This window comes from Larus michahellis, chromosome 3 (assembly GCF_964199755.1).
Source record: "Larus michahellis chromosome 3, bLarMic1.1, whole genome shotgun sequence".
Lineage (NCBI taxonomy): Eukaryota > Metazoa > Chordata > Aves > Charadriiformes > Laridae > Larus > Larus michahellis.
The window spans coordinates 70,920,703-70,929,836 of NC_133898.1; positions in this window are offsets into that span (position 1 = coordinate 70,920,703).

A 9,134-nucleotide genomic window follows, 5' to 3' on the forward strand; every position below is an offset into this window, starting at 1 on the left:
GAGTTGCACTTTTATCAAATCTATATGTGGATCTATGGCAGGTGTTAGCAATTATGTACTGTGTTTGGAGGACGCCAGAGACCCATGGGAAGTACCACTTATGGCAGTTGACTTGTCATATCCATGTCATTAGAATGACTAGGGAGATTTCAGAGCAAGAGAGAGTGATTAGATAGAGCTCACTTCCCATGACAATTGGCAACATAAGGGGCCTTTGTCCCGTTGATAATAAGTCTGTATGTACTTGCTTTTCTGGATGTTAGATGTTTTACCCATTCAGCTACAGGTTCAGTCAATATGTCTACATTTGCCATCCAAATTTTTCTCATATTGCGTGTTCTACGGTCCAGTTTCTGCCTTACAGCTGAAACTGTTTTCACCTAGGTCTCAAATAACAAAGTCCCAGAAACAAGACTCCATCTTTATTCTTAGTGGCTAGTCGACATCTTTCAAATCATATGGTCGGATTTCTCTCACTGAAATCTTGTCTCACTTGCTTTTTATTACAACATTGACTCATGATTCACCCATTTTTCAGCATTGCCTTTGGAGGATTTGTCTTACTCTACCCCTTTCTGTGTACCCTTCACTTGTTACCCTCTTTCATCTAAAGCCCAAATTACCATCTTTATCAAAATCACTCCCAGGTCTTTCTCTCCTTCATATGTGTTTCCTTATTTTCAAATTAAGATCTCAGCCTGTCTTTGATTGCCAATCTGCTTGTGGATGTCTGGCTTTCAGCCCACATGCAACATCATTGAACACAGTTCGTCCTCCCTCTCTATGTTCCTTCGGTCACCAGGGGCCACAGCTTCCTGCCCTGCTATCACATAGGCATTATGTTGGTCTCAACCTCTCAAAGCTTTTCTCTCAATCTGTTATTGATGTGTTACACAGAAGTTAACTTCTTATCTAAGATAGAATCTTGCCAATGTATCCTGTAATGCTTACTATTGAAATTCTTGTCCAGATCTTCACTTTATGCCTCAAGAACTGAAACATAATTTCTTGTGGCCTTGAAAAATACAATTAAATTCCCCTATGCAGTAATTTAGAAAGTCTTTAGAAAGGTAACTTTTTTTAGAATTTCAACTTTGAATCGTCACCTATCTTTAAATTCCTCCAGAGCTTCTGTGTTTTATCAGACAACTTAGGTGTCATGACTTTCATTCTTTATGGTTGATGCTTGCCTTAATTATCTTTTGTTTGATACTGAGGAGGTTGATTTCTTTTTCTGAAAGGACTGTAACTTAATTTCTAAACAGGAACTATCAGTTGTGCCTGCATAGCTCAAGAGAAACAACACAGTCCAGATCTTAACAACCGGTCGTGAGTACTGGAAACTGGACTTCTGCATAACTGTGGCAGTACATCTGGATGAATATATTGTGCCTCTCAGCTCGGTAAGCAGCCCAAAGAAAATACTGCCCTAATGAATTTGTTCTGCTTCCAGTGCCATGTTAACTCATTCAGAAGCAGCTCAAATATCTGTCCACATCATTACATTAGTACTGTGCAGACACAGAATCCACGTTTCTTCCTGTTCTTCCTCTTCTGTTTGGAAAAACTTTGCTGTTAGCACCAGCAAAACTACTTTGTTGTTCTCCTTTAAACTGTTATCTGCTATGATATCGCCAGAAAAAAATCCCAAACAACAACAACAACAACAACAGTAATCCTTACAACTGCTGAGCTAGTAATGCACTAAGACAATCTTCTAAGCCGTTTAACGCTTGTCTTACGGCTCCCTTGTATACATCCCTTGCTTTAAAGCTTGCCTGCTTTAAAACTGAAAAAAAAACCCAACAACAAAAATCTGTCTAATGAAAACTGGACAAGAAAACTTCTTGTTTGTGTGATAAGTACCATCAATTCAAGCCTTGACACAAGAGCTGATATCTCTTCGTAAACCTTTACTTTAAATTCTCATTTTAAATTACTAGTACATCACTTCAAAAAGAACCCATAAGAATTACAGTAAATCATATGTCATAATAGACACATCTTCCTGCACATACCTATTCCTGAATCTTTTAAAGTATTATTATTGGAAACGTTTACTTTCCTCCAAGTATGTTTTCTAATGTTGATTTCTCAGTGACTCATTGCATGCTATACTGTTGAAAATGATCCAGTTTCATTACATGAGATGACATCTATGTTGGTGGAAATCCAGGATGTAAAGCAGTAATAAAATCTGTACCACAAGGAATTATCTAAAGAATGACAAAGTCCTTTATATTTTATTTAAATCTGCTTTTTTTGAAAGTGACATTCTTATAATCTTGCTCTGATTTCCCCCACAAAGAAGGAAATGTGTATATTGCCTCTACAATGACAACACTAGAATACTTAATTAGTCCTTTGCAGGCAAAAGGTGTGTATGCTTTCTGTGATTAAGCTAGACGCAGATTTTTTGTGTATGATCCTCCACTTGCTGGCAAAGGATGGGTAAATCCCCCTTTCTCTTGCTGAACAGTTACTATGAGACTACTAACACACTGAAAGGAAATAGTAGCTTTTGGAATACCAGGGCAATTTCTGCCAAAAATACTGTCCCCTTAGGATCAGAAAAAACCGCTGTTGTGTTCCTGCTTTCAGCCGTAGCCTGTACGTGCCCAACAATGAGTAAAAGTTGAGCACAAATGCATTTAATTGAGTTACATTATTACAGTTTCTTGACTATATTGAAATATCTGGGTATAAACCAGAAGATTAAATATCTAAATAAGATGTTTGGAAAATGTATTCAATGTGTTTTTCCTTACCAAAAACTATCTTGTGCTAGCTTTTATATGCCTTGTTACTGAGTGTTCACTGTGAGGGTTGCTCTACTCTCCTTATTCAGGGAAAAGGAATTTTTGCCAGAATTAGGACTTCATAAGCAGGTCCTGTACATTATGAACTAGCACGTGGAAGGTCATTAGGAACCGTCTGAACACTGTGCACAAAGGCTGACAATTATTTTTCTCTTTCCTTGTATATCCTGCCAGTACCTGATTTTTTTTTCTTACAGATCAGAAAATAATATTTTTAATACTGCCAAACTGTTTACATTTCTGGTGTTCATATCGCTGTCTGCACTGTTAATCCCAGTTTTACAGAAAACGGGTCACAATCTGCATTAATTGACGCTGGTTTAAAAAAAAAAATTGCACCAGTTTAAATACTTGCATAAAATATTTGCCTAAACTATGAATGTAAAAGTAGGCACAGTAGAATTAAAAGTTTTTTGTATCCTAACTAATTTCTGAAAAGATCAAGACAGTTAAGTCTGGATCAATATTAATTTTATCTTTTGGTCCTTTAATAATTCTTTTTCCATAGTTATGATTGGAATTTGTAATGGCAGGGGAGATTCTACCCACAGATAATGTTTCACAGGTTTTCCTGCTACCCTAGCAAAGAGTCACAACTATTGGAGTTTACTCTGTGCCAAGCTGTTGAATTCATGGGATATTTTACTCCTGATGTCGGTAGGGCCTGGATTCTTGCCCTTGCGCTGTGGCTGCAAAAGATGAAATTCTATCCACTCTGCAGTAAAAGACAAACTTTCTAGTATCTTCAGTCAGGAAAAAATTTCACACTTCAGGGGTAACTCAAACTTAATTCCCCTTTGGTAGCAGAACCAGTTTAAGACTCTTCTCCTAGCTCCTTTCCCCACTGCAGCTGTGCACATTTGCCTCTGCACCACTAAAATGTAAGAGGTGAGAATGAGAACGTTGGAAAAATTTGGATTAATAATACCTTAAAAAAATTAATTTGTTTTTTTTTTTCAGTGCCGGTCATCTTAGCAAGCCACCTTAGCCTGGTGTCCACAGACAGCTCTGTTCACACAACTGATGTGGATGCAAAGCACAATGCAGATTTGATCAGATGGGGAGCAGTAGAACAGAGTCCATTGATTTGACTTGACTTGACTTGAGCTGGTTTTGCTGCCAAAAGCAGTGCTACATGGATGCGCAGTCTTCCTGTGTAAAGTAACTTGTGCACAATGGGAAAAGATGCCGTGTTCTTGTTAGTGATACACGGAGAAGAAAGAGAAGTTGAAATTTGGGGTAAGAAGATGGTGCTTGTTGGGTTTTTACTTATTACACTCTTGGCTATCATGGACAACATACATAACCAATGGTCAGAAAACTGTGGTCAAAAGTACTGAGAATATAAAATATAAAAAAACCATATTGGAAGCGATTCGATAGCCTAGTTTCCTACGGTGCATGTGACTGTGCTGTCAGCCATTGCCTTTTAGCTTTTGAAGTCAGTGACCAATTTCAGCCATATGTGCAAGAGGATAGTGATCTTAAAGACAATTAACGTCTTACAAGCTTTGTAAAAAACCCCACAGTTGGCTAGAGGAGAAAGGAAAATAATTCTTCAGCAGAGGGGGAGGTAGGCTCAGCCACCATCCATGGTCTCTTTAGTGTCAGGCAAGTGCCACAGAAGACAGAGGAGGACCTGAGATTACTGCAGTGGGGAAGGAGATTTCAGGACCAAAAGACACAGATCTTTACCAAACCAGACTCTTTTAGTTGTGATGATCGGCAAAACATTTGTTGTTTCCTCATTAATGGCTACTGTATTTTTCTGACATGAGCGCAGTTGAAGACCCACTAGCTCAGGATTCTCTGGCAATGCAAAGAAAGTGCTTTTCATTGTGAGGTAAAAATAAAACCATTAAAAAAGAAGTAAAGAAATAACTTCCTAAACAGCTTGAAGGAAAGAGGAGAAAAGACCTCCCTTTTTTTCTGCTTCTCTCTTTACCGGATACAGGGCTCCCAATACCCCGGAGCATAGCACCTATGAATGAGCAGAATCTGATAGCCCATTTTTAATTACTGCCTTTATCTCCACTTCTGCAAAACAAGCAAGCAAATTAAAATGCCTAAAGCTGGGCTTGCGCAGGGAAAACCTAGGTGTTCGCAGGACTGAATTTACCACGCTTCTTCTCTCTGCACCATCTCTCTTTTCTTCATTCTGACTTTTGAATCTGCCCTGATGCCCTCATCTGACACAGCAACTACATCAGGGAAAGAGAAAACAGGATAGGCTTTCACTTTTGTTTGGCAGCACAAGCTTGCATTCTGTGCTTTGGAGGTTTTCAGAGGCTCTTTATTCCATGTAATGTTCCTGGAGTGGAGAAGCGTATCTTTTGTTCTTCCTTATAAAGGGATATTTTTATACACAAAGATATACAGTACGCTGACTTACAAGAGTTTTTATGTATTGGATTGTGAGGCTTTAACGCAGAAATTTCTGATGATTCTTTAATTCCGCCTTATCCAAAGCATTTAACTTCAAAACCTTTAAAGCATACATGAATCAAAGCCTCAGAATCCATCCAACACATCAACTAATTGTAATGACATGAAAACCAGAATGAGACTCTTAATTTAAACAGATTTCACTCCTAGCATGCTAAACATGCAGCCCGCATATATGTGCTAAGCTGTATTATCTCGGTATACATATGTATGCCTCTATATACTTGCAAGTAATTAAAATGAGGGAGGACAGACGTCTATCTTCTCTGCAAACAGAAGTAATTCCTTTATGTTTAAGCATATCCCTTGTTTTAAACATAACTTCCACGTTTTTGCTGCAAAATGCTGTATATCCGAAGTGTCGAAGCCTGTATAGGTCTTCTGATTCCTTTAATATCGTTTCCATATTAGATAGCCAGATGGTGGAGAGCGATAATACTCTGTACTAATCACTTAGGAAGTCTACAGAGTGGTGCTTTGAGATTTAGACCCACAGCTACTGCCATCACTCTTTTGATGGGAAGCCGCAGATACTATTCCAACCAATTGAATGTTTTTAAATATATCAACACCGAAAAAAAATTATCTAAACAGGAAAAAGACTGATAAATACCATTCAGTGGTAATGAACAGAGGGGTTTGTCCAAAGGAAATAATTGCTTTTACAATGATCAGAGATCAACATGACATTATGCAACAGTATTTGTACACATCTGAAAAAATATGTTTGATTCTTTATAGCCATCACAAATAGGAGAGAGATATGCATTGCTAAGTTACTTTAAAAAGAAAAAAAAAAGCCTAAGAAGCAGAATAACTACCTCAATGAGTTTCTTAGTGCTTGATTTTTAATTCCATGCTGATCTGTTCTGCCAATTTTAAGACTTTCTCATTCTGACAGATTAATCAACAAAAACCTTTTTCCTATGGCAATATCCATTTATATCCAGGAATACTTTCTTGTTTTGTGTTTATACCTTAAAAGTGCTTGGTTTCCTTTCTGAACAATGCATTGTTAATCTATGGGATGCATTCTATAGGAAAGAAATGTCAGATATGCCCATTCCTAACGCCATAGATTTTTTCGTATGTTTTATTGCTGCAATTTCTACATTAAAAAAAACAAAGGAAAATATTTCTCTGTGAATTTTATTTTTATTGTTTAACCTTTTATAAAAACCCACACTGCAGGCTTCACTCCAGGCTGGCAACCAGAGGCACTGGAAAAAGAGACTGAGGCAGCACTAATCAGCGCTCAAATACCATAAGCAAGCAGACTAAACATGTAAACAAGTCCTGTGCTGAGTGCTTTGTTTTGGTAGCACCGATTGTCATTTCAGTAGAGGAACAAACAATCCACTTCAACCTATCTGCCTTATTACTGTAGAACACTTTAAATAGTAAAAAGAAAACAGAAAACAACGTTAAGCAAAAAGGTTTGTAATGCACTTGCCAGAACTGGGCTGCTCTAGCAACAATTTTCAAACAGCAGCTGTGTTTTACTCCATCCTTAGGGTAAAACGAGCATCTTCATTGTCCTGACATTTGTACCACATTGTACAAATGTTGCAAAGATGGTGGACTTCATAGAATCTACCTATCCAGCATTATTTTTTTTCAGCACTACTGAACTAATATTTGCTCAGCATTTCTGAAAATAAGGTTATTTAACACCTGAGAACAGAAAACTAAAGATGAAGTAATTATTTTAAAAATGATAATATATCTTCTTAATTCAATGTGTATTTTCCCTCTTACTGTGCTTCGTAAAAGTAAATTAATTTTTGAATGCCAGTATTAAATTGCTAATTAATTAGAGTTTTTCTCGTATCCTAAATCCCATACTCTGTATTATATATAGTATGTATCATTGTAGATTGATTAGTTACATTACCATGCAGTGTGGTATTTCGTGATGGTGCTGAGGCAGCCTGAAGCCAGAAAGCCTGATTTTAACCTTGAATGACTTCATGGAGTTATTCTTAATACACACTAATATATTAAAAAACAAATACAGGGTCATAAATTGTATAAAACCAGCATTCAGCACATGCTACTGTTACAGCATGCAGTTGTGAAATATACGTGAGAAATAAACAAAGGATTAAGGAATGTCTTTAAAACGAGGATGGTGCAGACACATGGAGAGGAAGAACATGTAAACAAGTGGTGGAAAAGAACAGATGTGTGCTGTTTAGACACACAGGCAACTCGCCCGAGGGAAGTTTGGATTATTGAGCTAACATGGCAAAGATACATAGTCTGTTCACATTTAAATCATAAGAGGTTCTGTGCCTGTTCTGGCTACTTCTCCAAAGAAGTATGCGATTTCTTAGAGTACGCCACAGTCACGTGTATGGCCAATTTACAGTTCAGTTTGCCTAGAAGTTTCCTCAGAAAAGCTGGTAAATGCTGTCTCTGGTACAAAATTCAACAGAGATGCAAGTTACAGAAGCCTCTCCAAGATTGCTTCAAGTGAATAGAAAAAAATGCTTCAGTAATGATTTTCAATAGGTTTCGCTTCCACAGATACTGCATCCCTGTACTAAACCTTGACATTTTTCAGAGTAGAGAATACAGTTCAATGCTGTTATTACCGTATGCAGGTGGTCCTGGATATACTTTTTGTTTGTGAGGCCAGCTTCCCATGACAGTTGTTCACCATAAAAAACCCAATTGAGGGAGCAGGAAGGGGAGAAGAGAGACAGGTAACATCTCCAAATACTCCGATGGTAGTCCAGAGATTCACAGACCACAAAACTCATCTGACATAACTTTCCTGCCTTCACAGTAGTTACGATCCTAGTAAAAAAAAATAAAATGGACCAAAGAGGAAACTTAGTTTCATCCACATTAGCAGAGAAGAAAGACATTTTTTTTTTTGGTTCTATTTTAGGTCTGTTCATAACAAATGGTACCTAAAGTATGGCAAGGCACCAGAGTACCTAGGGAAGGAGAGAAGCGATTATATAGGAATAGCAGCAATTTGTCCGTAGTGAAATTAGTGTTAGAACTGAAGACTGCACAGCAATAGTCAGTAGTTCCTTGTCACAAAAATTACTCTTCCATGGACTCAGGCTTGCACCTTCTCGCCAGCATCAGAATCGTTCCTGCCCCTTGTCCCTGCCACATTTTATGACTCTGCTGAAGCTTTAACAGAGAGTAGGGATCAAACACAGGGCCCTGCAGCGAGTCAGACAGGGAAAGGGAGAGAGGGAAGAGGCTGCAGATGAGAGAGGTGATGCCGAGTGAGGTGCAAATGTTAAAAGGAAAAGTGCTTTGTGCAGGGTGCCCTGGCAGGGCCCTGAAGGAGTGGACGGGCGTGACTTTCCCCAGCAACTCCAGCTATAGCATTTTCTCCTCTTAAAGACGGAGAACTTAAGAGGATTTGTAATGTGTTTGCGAGGTATGCAGAACTGTTTGTGTGCATCTCCACGTGCTGTCTGCAGACTCTTAGGAAAGCATTTTGCTACCCTTTCTCCTTGCACAGCCCCCCACCCCCCCATCCTTCTGCAGCACCCCATTACTCCTCTCTGTGCCCATTACTCCTCTCTGTGTCTTGCACTTCACACCCCACTGCTTGGCTCCAGCCCTTCTGACTGAACAAGAGAAAACAGTTCAATGTTCCATCCTTCCATACTGTGAGTGTATTTTGGATTTGCGATGGTGGCTTCCCATGGCAGCTATGCACAGTGGGACTGCGGGTTGATGGAGTGGAAGGGGGAGCAGAGGGGCTGCCACCACCGTGGGTGCCATGCGCCTTGTGCAGTAAGACCAGAAGAAGCTCAAGGAGCCTGGCGAAGGACTCCCCCGGTTCTCCTGATATTGCCTACAGCAGCTTGCCCTCTGGCTCACCACAGAAAAGTGGAG